Source organism: Bufo gargarizans, chromosome 2, assembly GCF_014858855.1.
Source record: "Bufo gargarizans isolate SCDJY-AF-19 chromosome 2, ASM1485885v1, whole genome shotgun sequence".
Classification (NCBI taxonomy): Eukaryota; Metazoa; Chordata; class Amphibia; order Anura; family Bufonidae; genus Bufo; species Bufo gargarizans.
The window spans coordinates 47,599,802-47,619,198 of record NC_058081.1 but is presented as its reverse complement, the minus strand read 5'-3'; the positions used below and the strand labels follow the sequence as shown (position 1 = coordinate 47,619,198).

Here is a 19,397-nt window from a genome sequence, read left to right as displayed (position 1 = left end):
CAGTAAAATGCCGCACTTTATAGCATTACCAGGGCTACCTAATGCTAAAACTCTTGCACAAGTTTGTTGACAACATCGTGAAGCTACATGGTATTCCCTCTAATGTGGTGTCTGATAGAGGGACTCAGTTTGTTTCCAGATTCTGGAAGATGTTCTGCTCTCGCTTGGGGATCCAATTGTCCTTATCTTCTGCCTTTCACCTTCAGTCGAATGGACAGACTGAGTGCACTACCCAGAATCTGGAGACTTATCTGAGATGTTTTGTCTCAGAGAATCAGGTGGAGTGGTCTTCTTTTTTGTCTTTGGCTGAGTTCGCCATTAATAACAGTAGGCAGGAGTCCACTGATAAGTCACAGTTTTTTGGGCATATGGGTTCCATCCGCAGTTTGGCACATTTTCTGGTACTGAGACTTCTGGTATTACCTGAAGAGGAAAGATTTTCCTCTTCTTTGTCATCTATTTGGCGGAAAATTCAAAATAATCAAAAAAAATTTGCAAGAAGTATAAACGTATGTCTGACAAGACTTGTATGAGTGGTCCGGACCTGAGAGTGGGTGATTCTGTGTGGCTGTCCACAAGAAACATTAAGTTGAAAGTACCTTCTTGGAAGTTGGGCCCATGATGTATTGGTCCATATAAGATCTCTGCTATTATTAACCCAGTAGCCTTTCATCTTGAACTTTCGCAGGCTTTAAAGATTCATAATGTGTTCCACAAATCATTACTGAAGAGATATGTTGAACCAACCGTCCTCCCTGCCACCCCCTCCTGTCGGACGTGAATCTCGAATTTTAGATCGGCAGGATAGTGGACTCTCGAATTCTCCATAGATCTCTCCAGTATCTCGTTCACTGGAAGGGTTATGGTCCAGAGGAGAGAATGTGGGTTCCAGCAGCCGACGTTAATGCCAGTCGCATTGTGAAAGCTTTTTACAGGGCTAATCCGGATAAGGTTGGTCCTGGGGGTCACCCGTAGAAGGGGGGGGGGGGAATACTGTCACCGTACCTTTTGTGACAGAGGCTAGAAGATCTGAGAGACTGACTGCACGTGAGGTTAACTGACAGTCTCTGGATTTTCAGTGTTGTTGTTTGATAATGACCACACCTCTTGTCAGGTGCAGCTGGCGGTCATTACTGCTTCCCTATTTAGTTTGGTTTCACACTTCATACCATGCGGTTGATATTCTCTGCTTGAATTTGGAGGAGTTGGTGTGTGGATCTTGCTTGTGTTCCTGCTCATCCATTTTCTATAAGATAAGTGTAATGCTCTAGTATTTGGTTGTTCCTTTGCGCTTGTTGTTACTAGGCCTCAGGTAGACGCGGGTTCGTTCACCTGAGAAGGAACGAGTAGTCTTATTCCCTTTCACTACCTTTAGGGCATCTCAGGGCTCCTAGGGTTTAGGTTACGGCGTATATATTTTCCCCTTCAGGGTCTATACATACCGACAGAAGTCAGGGCCAGATCTAGGGGTTTCCAAGGAGATGACCTTGTCATAGAGTCCCATGGCTTTTAGTATCACTTCTACACTGATATGCAAATTTACCTCTCTGGTCCAGATATCACCTCCTTACTATCTTGAATCCTGCAATGCTTATCTGCTATATCCTCCTTTTTCTCCTCTCAGTTTGTAAAACCTAAAATGGGGGGAGAACACAGAATTTATTATATTTCCCACATCTCACTCAGCACCCCCAAAAGACCTATCACAGTCAATAGTTGCAGAATGTCTCCTGGTCAAACAAGTCTGCTGCCTTGGGCTAATCTTTGATTTTGCTCTGTCTTTAAAAGAAGTTCTTTTTACCTCCTGCCACTGTCAACTCAAAAATATTTCTCGGATCTATCCATATCTTTCTCATCCAGGAGCCTGCAAACATGCTTATATGTGCCCTCATCATAGGCGTGCACAGCCTATTGCATTAGGGTGTGCACCCTAAAGCACAAACACACACACTGCACGTGTGTGTGTATATATATATATATATATATATATATATAAAATCACAAATATTGCAGCAGCACAGTCAGACGTTGTGAACTGGGTGCAATTCCCCACAGAGGCCGGCCCCTCCTCCACGATATATACTTAGCAAATGACGAGGCAGCACTTCCAGCTTTAGGTGACAGGGTGAAGACCCCAAACTTTAATCCAAGCAACGTTTCGGCCTGCTCAATGAGGCCTTTATCAAGCTACATAACAGTGCATATTTGTGACACCAAATGGCAGACAAATTCATCAGTGACGTCAATCGCAAGGCATGAACAGGTAACCGGCCTACACCATTGGTGCACGTGACGCGCCAGAAACGGCACCCGCGTCACCAAGTCACAGGGTCACATGACAACATCACGTGAGCCGTAACCCGGCGACTAAACGGCGTCCCAAATCTAGCGAACCACAAACATCAAAGGTGAAAGGGCACCGCCGTAGGCAGACATGGAGGGGGATGTACATTGCACCTATGGGGCATGAAAAGATTGTCTGCTATAGAGATACTAAGTAGTGAATCCACTGAAGAAAAGATATCAAGCTGTGTATGTAGGAAGAAATAACGGGATGCGTTCCCAAATAGACCTCTACTAGGGAACACTCACTACTGTAATTACATTAAACAGGGGGATGGAGGAGGGTAGGTTGAATTTGGTCCTGAGACATAATTATTTTATGTTTGGGGATCAATTTTTTTTTGCAGTTAAGGGGGACCGCGATGGGGTCGAATGTGGCGCCCACGTACGCAAATATTTTCATGGCTGCTCTTGAGGAGGATCTTGTCTGTGTCCCACCACTTCAGCATAGTGCTGGGGTGGTGGCGATACATAGACAACATCTTCCTCATTTGGCAAGGAGATTTGGAGCCTTTAAAACAATTTCACGGTTTTCTGAATCAATTAGACAGTAAAATTGCCTTTACGCTTACACATTCTGACAAACAGGTACAGTTCTTGGACACGATGGTGTCTATTGTTGGTGATAAATTGTCTACAGACATTTTCACCAAGCCAACTGACTGTAATACATTGTTACGTTATGAAAGCTGTCACCCCAGATCCACTATTGAATCATTACCCCGTAGCCAATTGTTACCTGTGAGGAGGATTGTACAGGATCCTGAATGTCTACCTATACGATATGAACAAATGATTAACAAATTCAGACAGAGAGGATATCCGCTTGGGAATATCAATAAACACCTGAGAAGGATAAAAAATTCCAGGGTAATGGAAACTAGGGAGAGGAAACTTAAACCTAAACGGATCCCATTTGTTTCAACATATTCTGAACAGAGTAAAGAGGTAGCCATTATTTTAAAGAAGCACTGGCCCATTTTAACCTCCTTGACGGTATTCCCGAGCGTGACTCAGGGTTAATTTTCGCTGCCGGGAGCGGTAACCCCGAGTCACGCTCGAGGTCACATTGCAGAGTCCCTTCACCTTTTGCCGGCGATCCGGCGATGTCCTCCACTTGTGTTCTGCCAGATCTCTATACCTTGCGAAAAGTCTATACCGGAAGCGATGGAGGTGGGTGTGCAAGGAAAGAATCGTTGCAGCGCCGCGATAGAAGTACTTTGTGCACCGCGTGTGCGCACTTAGGGGTAGGGAGATCTGTTGCAACATTTTGCGCTGCAAAATCTCTATACCCCTAAGTGCGCACGCGCGGTGCACAAAGTACTTCTATCGCGGCGCTGCAACGATCCTTTCCTAAGACAGTGGATGTGCGCTTGCGCAGCGCCGGGCACACCCTCCTCCAGCTGATTCCTGTGCGGCCGCGTCACTTCCGGTATAGACTTTTCGTAAGGTATAGAGATCTGGCAGAACACCGGCCGGCATTTGACTTCCTGGTTCCGTTCCCTGCGAGCAGTAGCTGCGCATGGGAGCGGAACTGGGCGGGAAATTTAAATAAATATAAACATAAAAAGGGACAAACACACATAAAAGAGGTTATACATTGTAATCTGAGAGGATTACACTGTATAGCCTCAGATCTGACATTTGATGACTGTACAGTGCCCCTTGCCTGCCATTTTACTGTCCTTTGTGCCCAAAAAATATTTATGCTAAAATTTGTACCACTTTTGGTACAAAATTCCTGACATAATCATACCGCCAGGGAGGTTAAAGATCAATTTTCCATTGATTGAGGCTTTTTCTTCCCCTCCGCTTTTGTCATATAGGCGTTCTACTAACCTACGTGACAAATTGGTAAGGTCTGACGTCCCCATTAAAAGAAAGGCGCAAACTTTTTTAGGTCCTAGGAAAACGGGCTGTTTCCCTTGTCTGACATGTGTGAATTGTCCCTATATGTTGAAAGGGAACCTTTTCACACATCCAGTGACAGGAATACAATAGGACATACGCCATTTTCTGACATGTGACAGCTCTTTTGTTATATATGTACTCCAATGTCCATGTGGCCTCCTCTGTGGGGTAGACTACATGTGACATGAAAACACGTTTGAATAATCACCGTTTTACAATCAAACGGAAAAGAAGGGATTTGCCAGTCCCCAAACACTTTGTTGAATGTGGCCATACCGAAAGAGAGTTAAAATGTATGATCATTGATCAAGTCCCTAGGGCCAGACGGGGTGGTGACCGTACACTGACCCTCAAACAGAGGGAACTGCGATGGATACATCGTCTCCAGACCCTTAAACCTCAGGGTGAATTGTACATCCCCCTCCATGTCTGCCTGCGGCGGTGCCCTTTCACCTTTGGTGGTTGTGGTTCGCTAGATCTGGGACGCCGTTTAGTCGCCGGGTTACGGCTCACGTGATGTTGTCATGTGACCCTGTGACTTGGTGATGCGGGTGCCGTTTCTGGCGCGTCACATGCACCAATGGTGTAGGCCGGTTACCTGTTCACGCCTTGCGATCTACGTCACTGATCACGTCGGGTCGCGTGACTTAGCGTGCACTGGTGCCCTGGTTACCGGACATGCGCACTGGCCAACATGGGACACTGGGGTTGGCGCCATCCGATTACACTGCTGTGTAAGTAGTTGTTTTTATAGTCTATGTGGCCGATTGGATATTCACTAATAATTGATTTCACACACAGGTGATCACCCTGATCAATTTATGCACTATAGCACTTTATTTGAGGACACGATGAAATATGGGATTTTTTAACTATTTGCAATTCTGGCCCTACATGTTGTATAAGAGATTTTCGATCACTGGTCTGTTTATGTATTTTATACTATATGTCTTTTCTACTTGATTGTATAATTATCACTAATTGGCTCACAAGGTATTGTGGGTATAAATGTGGATGTTTTGGCACCATTTTGTATGCTTGATAAAGACTGCAATGAGCAGTAGAAACGTTGCACAGGGACAATAAAGCGTTTTTTTTTCACCTTCAATACACTGGAGTGCCGCCTCTACTTTGGAGAATTATATATATATAGCCTTTATGCCATTAGCCCCCATTATCAGCCCTTATGCCTCATCAGCCCCCATTATGCCTTATTAGCCCCATCATCAGCCCTTATGCTTTATTAGTCCCCATTATGCCTCTCATTAGCCCCCATTATTCCTCTCATTAGCCCCCCATTATGCCTCTCATTAGCCCCCCATTATGCCTCTCATTAGCCCCCCATTATGCCTCTCATTAGCCCCCCATTATGCCTCTCATTAGCCCCCATTATGCCTCTCATTAGCCCCCATTATGCCTCTCATTAGCCCCCCATTATGCCACTCATTAGCCCCCCATTATGCCTCTCATTAGCCCCCCATTATGCCTCTCATTAGCCCCCATTATGCCTCTCATTAGCCCCCATTATGCCTCTCATTAGCCCCATTTGCCTCATTAGCCCCCATATGCTCCTCGCCACCCGCAATTTTCTTCCTCCTGATGTCGGCAATCGGCTGTGCGCTCTAAACTGGCGCCGACAGCGTGACGTCAAAAAGTGCCTCACGCTGTCTGCAGCCATGAACAGCCGAAAGCCGAGGACCAGGAAGCGGTAAGTACAGAGCGTTCACTGCTTTCTGGTCCTCCGGTACTAATGAGCGCTTTCAAAATGGAAGTGCTTCATTAGTATTCGCCGGCCAGCAGGCTTGATTAGGGTGTGCCCAGGCACACCCTGTGCACACGCCTATGGCCCTTATCATCTCCCACCTAGACTACTGGAACTTCCTCCTCTGTGGCCTCACATCTAGCACTCTCAGACCCTTCCGATGTATCCTCAACTCTGTTGCCTGTCTAATCCATCTTTCCCCCCGCTACTCCACTGTCTCCACTCTCTATCACTGTCCTCAGCATAGATCATAATATAAATTATTTGTAAGACATTTTAAGGGCTGGTCTGTGATTTTAAATGATTGCAGACAACCCGTTAAACATTTCATTCTATATTCAATGGTCAGCCAAAAACACAATGTAATATATACTCAGCATAGGCTAATATCTGATCGATGGGGTCCGACCCCCTGCACCCCGCTGCACAGCTGTTTTGTTGTAGGCCTCACATCGGAAGTAGGAGGTGAAACTACACAGCCCATTCCATCATGTAGTGGACAGAACTGTTAACTACTGCTCCTACTGAAGTGAATAGGAGCAGTGCTGCAGTTTTTAGCTAGATCTTCCTACTTCTAGGTAACTCGAAACAGCTGATTTAGGGGGTTGGCAGACCCCGCTGATTAGATACTGATGACCTATCATGAGGATTGTTTATAAATATCAAAATCTTAGACAACCCCTTTAAGGAACTGAAGAATAAAGAACAACGAGGAACCTGTGGAAGTACATTTAGTTTTGCAGAAGCACCAAAAAAAAATTCTTTACATAATTACGGTAATTACATTTTTCCCAGATACCTGCACTTTCTCCTCTGGCCTGAAGGAGTCCCTAATGTGTACGGCATCAACAAGATTTTGTCAGAGTCTGAAGTTCTTGTTCACAAGCTATAGCTTCCATGCTGCTCCCATTCAGAAGTTGCAGTAACTCCCCAGCCTTGATGTTTGAGGAGGCTCAAAGGTTTCTCTGATATATAAGACACCAGTATAGATAGGAGAAGGTAATATTTGGAGAGAACCGTCAAAGGTGAAGATGGAAGTAGTCGTATGGATTGTAATGTTTTATTCAGCTATTCTAAAGCTACCCTAAGTAGGTCTTTAAAAAAGTCCAAAAAACAAAAATATAATTCAACATGACAAGCTGTGGAGATGCATCAAGCAAGACTTTTGTTGAAGGTTCCATGGTGTAATGGTTAGCACTCTGGACTTTGAATCCAGCGATCCGAGTTCAAATCTCGGTGGGACCTAATTTTTGAAATTCTTGTTATTTATTACTTTCTTTACATTGCTTATTTTTATAGTACAATACTATTCAACGTGATTATATTTTACAGATATAGATAAATGTTTCCCTGGCTATAATCCCACAATCTTCCCCATGCATCAGAGTGGTGCTTCAGACCTCCGTGTTGGCTCCGGTTAAGACCGTGAGTAAGGATAGGTTGGTTGTTGTTGGTAGGTCTGTTATAATCACCACTTTTGTAGTTATGGATGACATTTTCAATCAAGGATCAATAAAGCATCTGTTTTTATGGAAATGAGTGCCAGAAGTATGCACAATTACCTTTCTAACCAGTTATGATCTTTCATATTTCACAATGGGGAAAAAAAAAATTACTTACTAGCGTCACCATAACTTTTCATTTATTAAGCTTGTTGAATACAAAACTGAAATGCCAAAATCAAGCCAGGAGACTTATCTGCCAGACATATATCTGGTTGATACCTACAAATGACACATGCCTTATAAAATAATAAAAAAAAATTCAAGGGTAACTGTCATTTTTTTTTTTCATGTAATTGGATTGGTCTGACTAAGTTTACCTTAGTTCCCTAGTTTATACTTTTGTATAGGTATTGAATTACCTAGTAATTGCAGCATGTTCTTTCCTCCCCCAGGCATTTCAGTGGTGCGGCTAAAACAGTGTTGCTAGGTGTCCTCCGTCTCCTATCTTCTATATACAGAAGACGGAGGACATAGTAGTGGGCAGTCCCGAACGCTGTGTGCGCGCTCCAGTCGGACTGGGATAGTGCTGATATTCGTGATTAAAATTTGCAATTAGAATGTTTGCAATCAACTACTCAGGAGGAAGAGGGTGTGTTTAAGGGCGTGAACGATTTTAAAGCTAAAATATCCTTCAACATGACAAGCTGTGGAGGTGTATCAACCATGAATTTTAACAAAGGTTCCATGGTGTAATGGTTAGCACTCTGGACTTTGAATCCAGCGATCCGAGTTCAAATCTCGGTGGGACCTGACTTTTTGAAATTCTTGTTCTTTATTACTTTCTTTACATTACTTATTATATTATTCTTTACATTACTTACATTATATTACAATACTATTCAACGTGATTGCATTTTACAGTGCATTTAGTAGTGGGCTGTCCCGAACACTGCGTGCGCGCTCCTGTCGGACTGGGATAGTTCCGATATCCGTGATAAAAATTTTCAATTTGAATATTCGTGATCAACTACTCAGGCGGAAGAGGGCGTGTTTAAGTCTAGTGAAAGCCGATTGGTCGGGGTGAGGCTGCGAGTTCACGAGATGAGCCGAATGAATTCTGGGTAGTTAGGGAGGGAGGTCTTAGCCTCAGGGTAAGGGCATCGACGGCCATCTTGAGAAGATAGTCAGAAAGTATTTTGAGGAGCAGTTGCTATGGACAGAATCTTATTAAACTAGTGGTATGTGAACACAATAATTAGTGATTATCACCACAGCAGCTACAACATATATGAAAATATGACAGTTATCCTTTAAGCCATGAAAAGGACTAGAACTCATGTTGAAAGATGAGATTTGACCCACCAATGAAAGTTCTTGGCCACTTACCGCTTAAAGAGGACCTTTCACCGATTATGACACTGTGAACTAAGAATGCAGACATGGAGAGCGGCGCCCGGGGATCTCACTGCACTTACTATTATTCCTGGGCGCCGCTCCGTTCTCCTGCTATGCCCTCCGGTATCTCCGGTCACAAAGTTATGGTAGGCGGAGTCAGCCCTTGTTCTTCTGTAGCGCTGGCCAATCACATTGCAGAGCTCACAGCCTGGGAGAAAATAACCTCCCAGGCTGTGAGCTCTGCGCTGCGATTGGCCAGCGCTAGAGCAGAACAAGGGCAGACTCCGCCTACCATAACTTAGTGACTGAAATCTCCGCCTACTATAACTTAGTGAGCGGAGATACCGGAGGGAATAGCGGGAGAACGGAGTAGCGCCCAGGGATACTAGTAAGTGCAGTGAGATCCCGGGCCGCCGCTCTCCATGTCTGTATTCTTAGTTCACAGTGTCCTAATCGATGAAAGGTCCTCTTTAACTATCAGCACTTAAGATGTGGGCCTGTGTTTTTTCTGCCATCTTGCTTGGTGGATGGATAATCACTCCTACAAACCCCTTCCCTGGGCCTGACCAAACTATTTTTTTGCATTGGACAGTCAATATAGAGAGATCTTTTGGAAATCGGCTTCTCGTTAACTTTTTCTTTCTTCAGACATGAACAATTTTGAAATAAGAGGACCAGGGATTATGAATGGAGCACGACATGTGGGCAGGTATAGAAGCTGGCAGCCATCTTGCTCCTATCCCCTAGATACATAACAGGCCAGTGGTAGGATACAATAAAACATGGGAGCCGGTAAGAGGAGGTGAGAAGCAGGATGGCTGGGGAAGTTCTCTCAAACTAATTTCAATATACACCATATGATTTCGGGGTTCAGGGCTTAAGTGTCCTATTTACAGATAAAACAAGTTGAATATGTGTAAGGAATGTTAATTACAAATAAGTTCTCAAAAATAGTAGGCATTGCTGAGATTTAAACTCAGGATCTCCTGTTTACTAGACAGGTGCTTTAACCAACTAAGCCACTGCACCTAACAGTGGCATTGTAGACCAAATATCTGGCTATGTCCATAGAATACTGCAGTTCCCCTTTCAAACATCAAAAATACTCCATCATTATCATAACTACACCTCTACTATAAATAATATTGATATCCAAAATGGACACTGCCCAGCCTATCTGTTTAAAGGAGCTGTCCGGTCTGAAAAAAAAAAGTTAAATTAAGAATTGGTGAAAAAAAAAAAGCAGTACTAAATCTCACGAGCACCCACTGCTGCCATTTCCAAGATTACTGTATCCTGCTGGTCTCTGCTTCTTGGTCCCATCTCAACACTCAGGAAGTGCCTGGAGCTGTCTCTGCAGCCAATCACTGACTGAGTTGGGTTGCTGCTGCAGCCAGCAATAGGCTCTGTGTCGAGGCAGGACGAGGAAGCAGGAACCAGTGGAGATGTGGGTGGGAGATTGGTGAGCTGGGTAATGCGTGGACATACAATGTAATAACTATTCAAAACAAAACATGCAATGCAACAGCTCTCTGCAAACCAAATAAAGTACAAAAATGCATAATAATTGCTAATTCTATACTAATATATTAGAGATGCTTGGCAAATACATTTTGTACAAAATTATTTGAGCCCGTCTGGCGCATGTCAAGGCGATCTCTGTAAGACGGGTGCCTAACACTAAATTCTACCTGTTATGTGCCATGACGGCTACCATACAATTCAGGGAGTGTAGGTTCCACATGCATTCTGGGCCTGCTTTAATTTCTGTCATCTTTGGTGCCAAAATGGCCTCCATTATATCCAAGGAATGCAGGTACCAACATGCATGCTGAGCCCACTCCACACCACTCCTGGTGTCAAATGGCCACCAAAGAATGCAATGAGAGTCCACAACTATATCTCTCCTGGTGCCAAATGGCTTGCAGTGAATGAGGGGAAGCAGGCCAAGCTATATATTCACACTAATTAACATAAGCCTATGGGGGCGTGGCCTACCACAGCATGGAGTAGGACGCGTGTTACTTTGTTCCTGAAAGAATCCTGTCGTCCAGGCTCATTCTCAGCCAGCCGGTGGAGGCAAGTGACTCTTTTTATCTCAAAGACAGCCGCGGTTCCCTCTGCGCTCGTGTTAGGAGCCAGAGAACATGCTGAAGTAGGGGAAAAGCAGCGCCCGTATGGAGAAGGAGGCTGGCCAAGATGGCGCCGGATCAGTGGAGGAAGACAGCGTGCAAGAGGCAGGTGGCACGAGCATAGTGGCGTGCCACAGTAGATATGCCAGGGTGCCGGGCAGAAAACCGGAGTGCTCTCAAGCTGTTACAGGTGACCATTTCTTCTCCTCAGATCTTGGTTTTGTGCTGCCCTAGCCGAGACTAAACTTGGGCAACCCCATATATAAATTTTACCCACCCCTTCCTGTCAAGGCCAAACCCCTTCCTCTGTAAACCCCACCCCCTCCTTTTTAGGCCCCACCCTTTCCTGTTAAAGCTTCACATCTTCCTTTCTGTAAAAGAATCATCACAAATGTATGTATAAAATAAAATAAAATGTCTATCATCTAAAAGTTATTTTTAAAAAAGTAAACTATGCACATACCTAGATTGACACAAATATTTAGTATTTTGCTGATGTATAAAAAATATATAAAAATCTGTAAAATACAAGTATGTGTGTCAGAAGTTGCACTTTTTTAATTTTTAAAATAATGATACAGGCAGACATTTTATTTAATACATTTGTGCTAATTTCTGTGTTGTTGGAGGGGGGTGAGGGGCAGTATTACACAATCTGTATATGTATAAAAAAAAATATAAAGATTGTGTAATACTGCCCCTCACCCCCCTCCAACAACACAGAAATTAGCACAAATGCATTAAATAAAATGGCCGTATCATTATTTTACAGATTACCTTTTATAAAAGAAACACAATGTGCAGCTAGAGATAGTACAGTATTAACCACTCCCTAATTCTCCCCCCTCTAACTACCCAACGGGTCCCACCCTCTTACCCCATAAAACAACTAAGTAATAGATTTTTTTGTGAATCACTGCAATTTAAGTACTTACAGTTTTTGAAGACAGCAGGCTTAGGGATCAGTGCATTGGTGGCCGGGGCCTGGCCTCACAACTTGTTCACGGTGACCGTGTGCAGGATCAGTTCTGCACTTAGAGGAGATAAGGCTCACCCTAGTGTTGCCAGCCCGTGACTCCACCTCCGCGTGATGTCACGACGGCAACGCGCGGATGCAAAAGGCAGGGGAGGTTGGGAGGAAGTCAGGAGGAGAAGGAAGTACTGTATTTTCCGGCGTATAAGACGACCGGGTGTATAAGACGACCCACAACTTTTCCATTTAAAATAAAGGTTTTGGGCTATACTCGCCGTATAAGACTACCCCAGAATGCCCAGCCCTCCCTGTCTTCAAGACGATCTTCTCCAGTCCAGGGAACTGACTGGGATCTGTAGATGGCACTGTGATGAGGAGGGGGATCTGTGAATGGCACTGTTATGAGGAGGGGGATCTGTGAATGGCACTGTTATGGGGAGGGGGATCTGTGGATGGCATTGTTATGGGGAGGGGGATCTGTCGATGACACTGCTATGGGGAGGGGGATCAGTGGATGACACTGCTATGGGGGGATCTATGGATGACACTATATAGCATCGTATGCTATATGTGTCATCCACAGATCCCCCCATGACAGTGTCATCCACAGATCCCCCTCCCCTAAACAGTGCCATCCACAGATCCTCCTCCCTTAAACAGTGCCATCCACAGATCCCCCCAAACAGTGCCATCCACAGACCCCCACAAACAGTGGCATCCACAGATCCCCCTAAATAGTGCCATCCACAGATCCCCCACTAAACAGTGACATCCACAGATCGCCCTCCCCTAAACAGTGCCATCCACAGATCCCACCTAAACAGTGGCATCCACAGATCCCCCCCTAAATAGTGCCTTCCACAGATCCCCCCCTAAACAGTGCCATCCACAGATCCCTCTCCCCGACGCTCACAGGAGTACATTTATAAACTGTAATCAGTAACTTTAATCATCACTGATCTCTTTACTTAGATACTTTACTCTCAGCTCCGGTAACAGCAGGCAGTGCGGGCGGCGCTCACTCACTGACGTCACGCGTCTGCGCCGCCTAGTGGGAGGAGCAGGCGCGTGACGTCAGTCAGTGAGCGCCACCCGCACTGCCTTTTTGGTATAAGGAGAAATACTATCTGCAACGGGCTGGTAAATTCGCCCACAGTTTTGCTAATATATTCATGGGGTTCTGGGGAAGTGTGACCATCAAGCCTGTATTGAATAAGATCACGGAAGTTGGAGAGTTAATAGTTTGGGAGGAGATTCATCGACGATTGTCTGGTGCTATGGAAGGGGGAGAAGCAGGGCCTGCTAGAATTTATTAAAGGGTTAAATGATAACCAGTGGAACTTATCCTTTACCAGCACAGTTAGTGACACTTCCATAAATTTTTTGGATTTGACACTTTTTGTTGAGGATAATCAGCTTAAAACGAAAACGTTCTTTAAAGAAACAGATGTGAACGGTTATATAGATACCATTGGCAATTGTAGAAATGACGGACGGCACGCACCCTTTTGCGCTAATTCGATCTTCTTTTTATTGGCAGTGGGTAGCAGACAACATGTACAGCAGTGTGACCAGCTGAATGGGCGACGGCCGTTTCGCACCTAAGTGCTTCCTCTGGCCCTTAATCAAGTGCTCAATTCACCAGGTCTTTTAAGACAGACAGCCTGTGACGCGGAATTACCTGCACCCAACAGGTACTGCCCCTGTGCGTCAGAGTAAACCGCGTCACAACTGAAAGACAGATAACAATACAACAATTAAAAACAGTACCATTATAATGAGGTTCCACATACAGCATGTACCCCGGAGAAATCAGGTCTCTACAGGAATATACCCATATCTATTTTATCATTTAATCCCAGTGGTCCCATTGCGTCTGAGCGTAATATCCATCTACTCTCTTGTCTGAGGAGTTCCTTGTGTCTATCGCCCCCCTGTGGTAAACTTTGCAACATTTCTATGCTGGCAAAACTAAGAGTCGAGCTGTCACCTGCATGCTCCTCCCTCACATGATCAATCAATCGCATACAGCCTTTTCCTGTGGACAGAGAATATAGAATATAGAATCTACCACATGTACATTTAATAAGGTACACTACATATCTACTTTTGCAGGTAATGAGGGAGGTAAATTTTATGTTAAATCCCTCCAAACCTCAAAATGTTCCATTGGGGGTTAAACCTGCAGCATGAACAATGTCCACACCTGCGGTTACCTTTTGTTCCCCAACTCTCCAGCCATGTGGTAGGTTTTTTCTCTTGGAACCTGCTGCGGACTAACTTGTCCCTCAAGGTGTGACATCTCCTGAAGGCTATGATGGGTGTCGTGTTATTTATCTTCTTTAGTGACTCGTCTCTTTCAAGTATGGACCAGTTGTCCTTAATGACCCTCTTGATAAGAGGAGCCATGGGTCCATACTTGAAAGAGAAGACAAAGGGATGTGAAACTTCGTCGGGTCCCGTATTCTCCATGTCTACATTTTCAGTGGGTGCGGGACAGATTTGGGGTTTCATGTGGTCGACCTTCTTCATGGCCTGATTCAAAAGTCTAAGGGGGTACCCCCTGGCCAGTAATCTATTTTTTAACTCTAAGGCCTGACGGTTGTAATCAACCTCAAACCTGTTGATCCGTTTTAAACGGACAAACTGGCCATAGGGTACCGCCTTCTTGACACAGTGCATGGTAGCTGGAGTAATGTAGCAGCGAGTTGTTGGCCGTCGGCTTGCGATAGCCCTCGGTCACCAGCTCACCGTCTCTAACTGAGATCTCTACGTCAAGAAACTCCAGATGGTCACCCCCAAACTTGTGCGTGAACAACATATTCATGTCATTCACCTGGTTGAGATACTGTACAAATCTTGTAAACTCCGGTTCTGTCCCTGTCCATACAATGAGTACATTGTCGATGTACCTCAGATAGGTGTGGATATACCGGACAAAGGGATTTGAAAGTGTGTACACATACCTGTCTTCAAATCTGTACAGTATCTCAACTAGGTGAACAACATAAATATGTTGTTCACGCACAAGTTTGGGGGTGACCGTCTGGAGTTTCTTGACGTAGAGATCTCAGTTAGAGACGGTGAGCTGGTGACCGAGGGCTATCGCAAGCCGACGGCCACCAACTCGCTGCTACATTACTCCAGCTACCATGCACCGAGTGTCAAGAAGGCGGTACCCTAGGGCCAGTTTGTCCGTTTAAAACGGATCAACAGGTTTGAGGTTGATTACAACCGTCAGGCCTTAGAGTTAAAAAATAGATTACTGGCCAGGGGGTGCCCCCTTAGACTTTTGAATCAGGCCATGAAGAAGGCCGACCACATGAAACCCCAAATCTGCCCCGCACCCACTGAAAATGTAGACATGGAGAATATGGGATACGACGAAGTTTCACATCCCTTTGTCTTCTCTTTCAAGTATGGACCCATGGCTCCTCTTATCAAGAGGGTCATTAAGGACAACTGGTCCATACTTGAAAGAGACGAGTCACTAAAGTAGATAAATAACACGACACCCATCATAGCCTTCAGGAGATATCACACCTTGAGGGACAAGTTAGTCCGCAGCAGGTTCCAAGAGAAAAAACCTACCACATGGCTGGAGAGTTGGGGACCAAAAGGTAACCGCAGGTGTGGACATTGTTCATGCTGCAGGTTTAACCCCCAATGGAACATTTTGAGGTTTGGAGGGATTTAACATAAAATTTACCTCCCTCATTACCTGCAAAAGTAGAAATGTAGTGTACCTTATTAAATGTACATATGGTAGATTCTATATAGGCAAAACCATCAGGGATCTCCATGAAAGAATTAGGGAACATCTGAATTCCCTGTCCACAGGAAAAGGCTGTATGCAATTGATTGATCATGTGAGGGAGGAGCATGCAGGTGACATCTCGACTCTTAGTTTTGCCAGAATAGAAATATTGCAAAGTTTACCACAAGGGGGCGATAGACACAAGGAACTCCTCAGACAAGAGAGTAGATGGATATTACGCTCAGACGCAATGGGACCCCTGGGATTAAATGATAAAATAGATATGGGTATATTCCTGTAGAGACCCGATTTCTCCGGGGTACATGCTGTATGTGGAACCTCATTATAATGGTACTGTTTTTAATTGTTCTATTGTTATCTGTCTTTCAGTTGTGACGCGGTTTACTCTGACGCACAGGGGCAGGCGCCGGCCAGGTGCAGTACCTGTTGGGCGCGGGTAATTCCGCGTCACAGGCTGTCTGTCTTAAAAGACCAGGTGAATTGAGCACTTGATTAAGGGCCAGAGGAAGCACTTAGGTGCGAAACGGCCGTCGCCCATTCAGCTGGTCACACTGCTGTACATGTTGTCCGCTACCCACTGCCAATAAAAAAAGAAGATCGTATTAGCGCAAAAGGGTGCGTGCCGTCCGTCTTTTCTACAATTGCCAATTAAATTTTCTGAATATAACGTGCTTGTTACACGTGGGACAGAGCATCGCCAGCCAGAGCTTCGATTTAATAGCAGACTTACCTGACTTCACCCTCATTGACGTGTCTTTGCCACAGTAACAGGGGCGCTATTCATTCTACTGCAGTGCCACTCCGCCTCTCTTCTCCTCAGTACATCTGGTTATATAGATACCTCCAGCTGTCACTACACACCGTGGTTGAAAAATATCCCTAAAGGGCAAATAAAGAAGGTCTTTCAAAATTTTACTAAAGTGGAGGATTTTAGGACACAAAGTGAGATCATTAAGGAGAGTTTTATGGAAAAAGGATATCAGGTAGAGGAATTAGCCCAATGCAGTAGGGTGGTTGAGGAGGAGAAAAGAGAAAAGGCGAAGACTGAGAAAGATTTTCGCTTCTCCTTCTTAACCCAATTTAGTACGCAAGCAGGCTTGATAAAGGATGCGATTAGGAAGAACTGGTCCACTTTGAAAAATGATCCTGTGCTTGGGGAGGATATTCCACAGCAACCTATCTACGTACTAAATGAGTGAAAAACTCCAATCACCAAGAGAAAATAATAAAAAAAGGGAATAAGTTCAGCTGGTGTGGGTTTTGTTTGCCATGTAGAAATCGGAAAAGGGAAAATAAGAAAATGAATACTCAAATAAAAAAAAGATACATATGAACGTTATAGGTCAGATCACCTGTAAGAGTGTAGAAGTTCTTTACATGTTGGAGTACCCGTGTGGCCTCCAATATGTGGGACGTACCCTAAGGAAGCTCAAAGTAAGAATTCAGGAACATGTGAGGAACATTAGGAAGGGGCTTGAAACCCACAGTGTTTCGATGCACTTTAAAACGGCGCATGAAAAAAATCCTAGTGGCCTATTTTTTGTGGGGTTGGAACAGGTTAAACCATATTGGTGCGGAGGGGATAGAGTCAAACAGATAAACAAGCGGGAGGTTGAATGGATATACAGAATGGGAACACTGCAGCCAAGAGGTTTGAAGGCAGAATTTGATTTAAAACCTTGCCTTACCTGAATGTTGTAGTTTACCCAGTTGATATAGGACCTTTGAGAGTGAAAGTTCGAATTGGCTGAGTAATATCATGTGATGTGGGGGAGTTGTCGTTTTTATGAATGGAGGAGGGCGGTCTAAGGAATGTGTAACCTGTGATTGGTTAGGGTGGACATCAGAGAAAGAAGGTGGATAGGAGTAATGTGGTCATGTGTTACGTAGAAGGAGTATAATGAATGAAGCCGGCTGCAGTTTGATGCATGTGGTCTAGGATTGGTTTGGAAGTTTGTGTATCTATATGTGGGAGATTAATGTGAAATGTCCTTGTTTTTATGTATTTGTAAGTTTTATGTATTTGAAATGCTACTGAGGGATATGTTTTTATATTGTTGGATGTTTTAATATTTAATTTTATAATGAATTGGATCATGGTTGAGCGGGGAGGTGGGTGTGGACCAACCTGACCCCTTATAAGACTGCCCTGGAAGGGGCGGGATGAATACCCCTGACGAGCTCGACTGAGCGAAACCCGGGTCGGGTGATTGATGCTTTGTACATTGCTCGTTTTTACCTGTATATTAAGCCTGGAAGGGAGAGGAGGAAAGGCTTCGACTGCCTGTTTGCTTTCCCATGTCTGCTATTATTTGACTGGTTTAGAATGTGGAATTTCTGCTACTTCTGAGGCAGCGCGGTCCAACAAAAAGAAACACCTTTCTCACCATGACATGACTGCTAATATTTGGTTGGGTTCTGCTGGGAGCTATGATATTAGTCAGGTTTTGCAAGTGCCTTATGTAATACTACTACTGGGAGGACGGGGTTACACTTATGTTACTTATCTCGATTTCAGCCACTCTGTCTTCAAGAAACACATCTGACCTCAGATACTATTCACTATAGCTCTGAGATAAAGGACATCATTGCAAATGCGAGATCAAAATCAATTAGCCCCAAAATTCAAGAAACTTACTTCAAAATAGTCTCACGTTGGTACAGAACCCCTATCATACTTAATCGCATGCTCCCAGACATATCCCCGTTGTGTTGGAGGTGTGAAGCGGAAAAGGGTACTATATCCCATATCTGGGTTCACTGCAAAAAACTAGAGACCTTTTGGAAATCCATTGCCATGATAGTCAATAAAACTTTTAACACGACAGCTAAAATTCCCCCAAACCTGATTCTATTCAGTATATTCGATATACAAACATCTACTATCAGGCACCCTTTGACACTACACATGTTAAATGTAGCCAAGCTACTTATCCCTAAACTATGGAAGGAAAAAGAATCCCCATCCATCTCAGAGTGGCTGAAAGAGATGCATATCCTACACAATTACGAGAAACTAAGATGAACTAGAGATGATAATAAACCTAAATATCATCAAACATGGGACCCTTGGCTCAAACTTTTAGAAAAAGACGCCATAACTGAACATCTTTAATTATTCGGCTTCATCATCCTGACCCTGGACTCATAAGGTTAGATTAAGCCTGATTCCTCTCCCTCCCCCCCCCCCCCTCTCCCCCATATTTCCCCGGTTAAATTGTTCTCCCCCCCCTAGTTACTGTTCTTTTTGAGATGTAGCTGGGATGACTCGACTAGATTGTTACACTCGGTTAAAAGAAGTCGGTTAAATTCCAAGTGTTAAGGATACTGCAGTGGTATAGGCATAATCTAATGGCAAACATAATATAATGTTTGCGTCGCCTATACTGAGATTGATTTTTAACTTTGTGTCTACTTTCCCAGGGATTCCATGGTTACTTGTAGGAGACTTTAACTGTACCCCTGATGACCAAATAGACAGGTGTAGGGTGGAGGGTTCGGGGAGGTCACCGGGGAGCTCAGAGCTGCAAGGTATTATGACGGAAGTGGGACTTATGGACTTGTGGCATCTGTGTCACCCGAGGGTCCGTGCATATTCGTGCTGTTCGTCCACATACTGTACTTTATCTAGAATAGACCTGGCCTTGGGTAATAGTGA

General features: G+C 44.4%; 2 non-coding genes across 2 annotated transcripts; both read left to right on the top strand.

The window, feature by feature from the left end:
- Positions 1 to 7,189: 7,189 nt before the first annotated feature.
- On the top strand, positions 7,190 to 7,261 carry TRNAQ-UUG. Its single transcript has one exon. It is a non-coding gene; the product is annotated as a tRNA-Gln (tRNA).
- Positions 7,262 to 8,199: 938 nt separating this feature from the next.
- On the top strand, positions 8,200 to 8,271 carry TRNAQ-UUG. The gene has a single exon. It is a non-coding gene; the product is annotated as a tRNA-Gln (tRNA).
- The last annotated feature ends 11,126 nt before the right edge of the window (positions 8,272 to 19,397 follow it).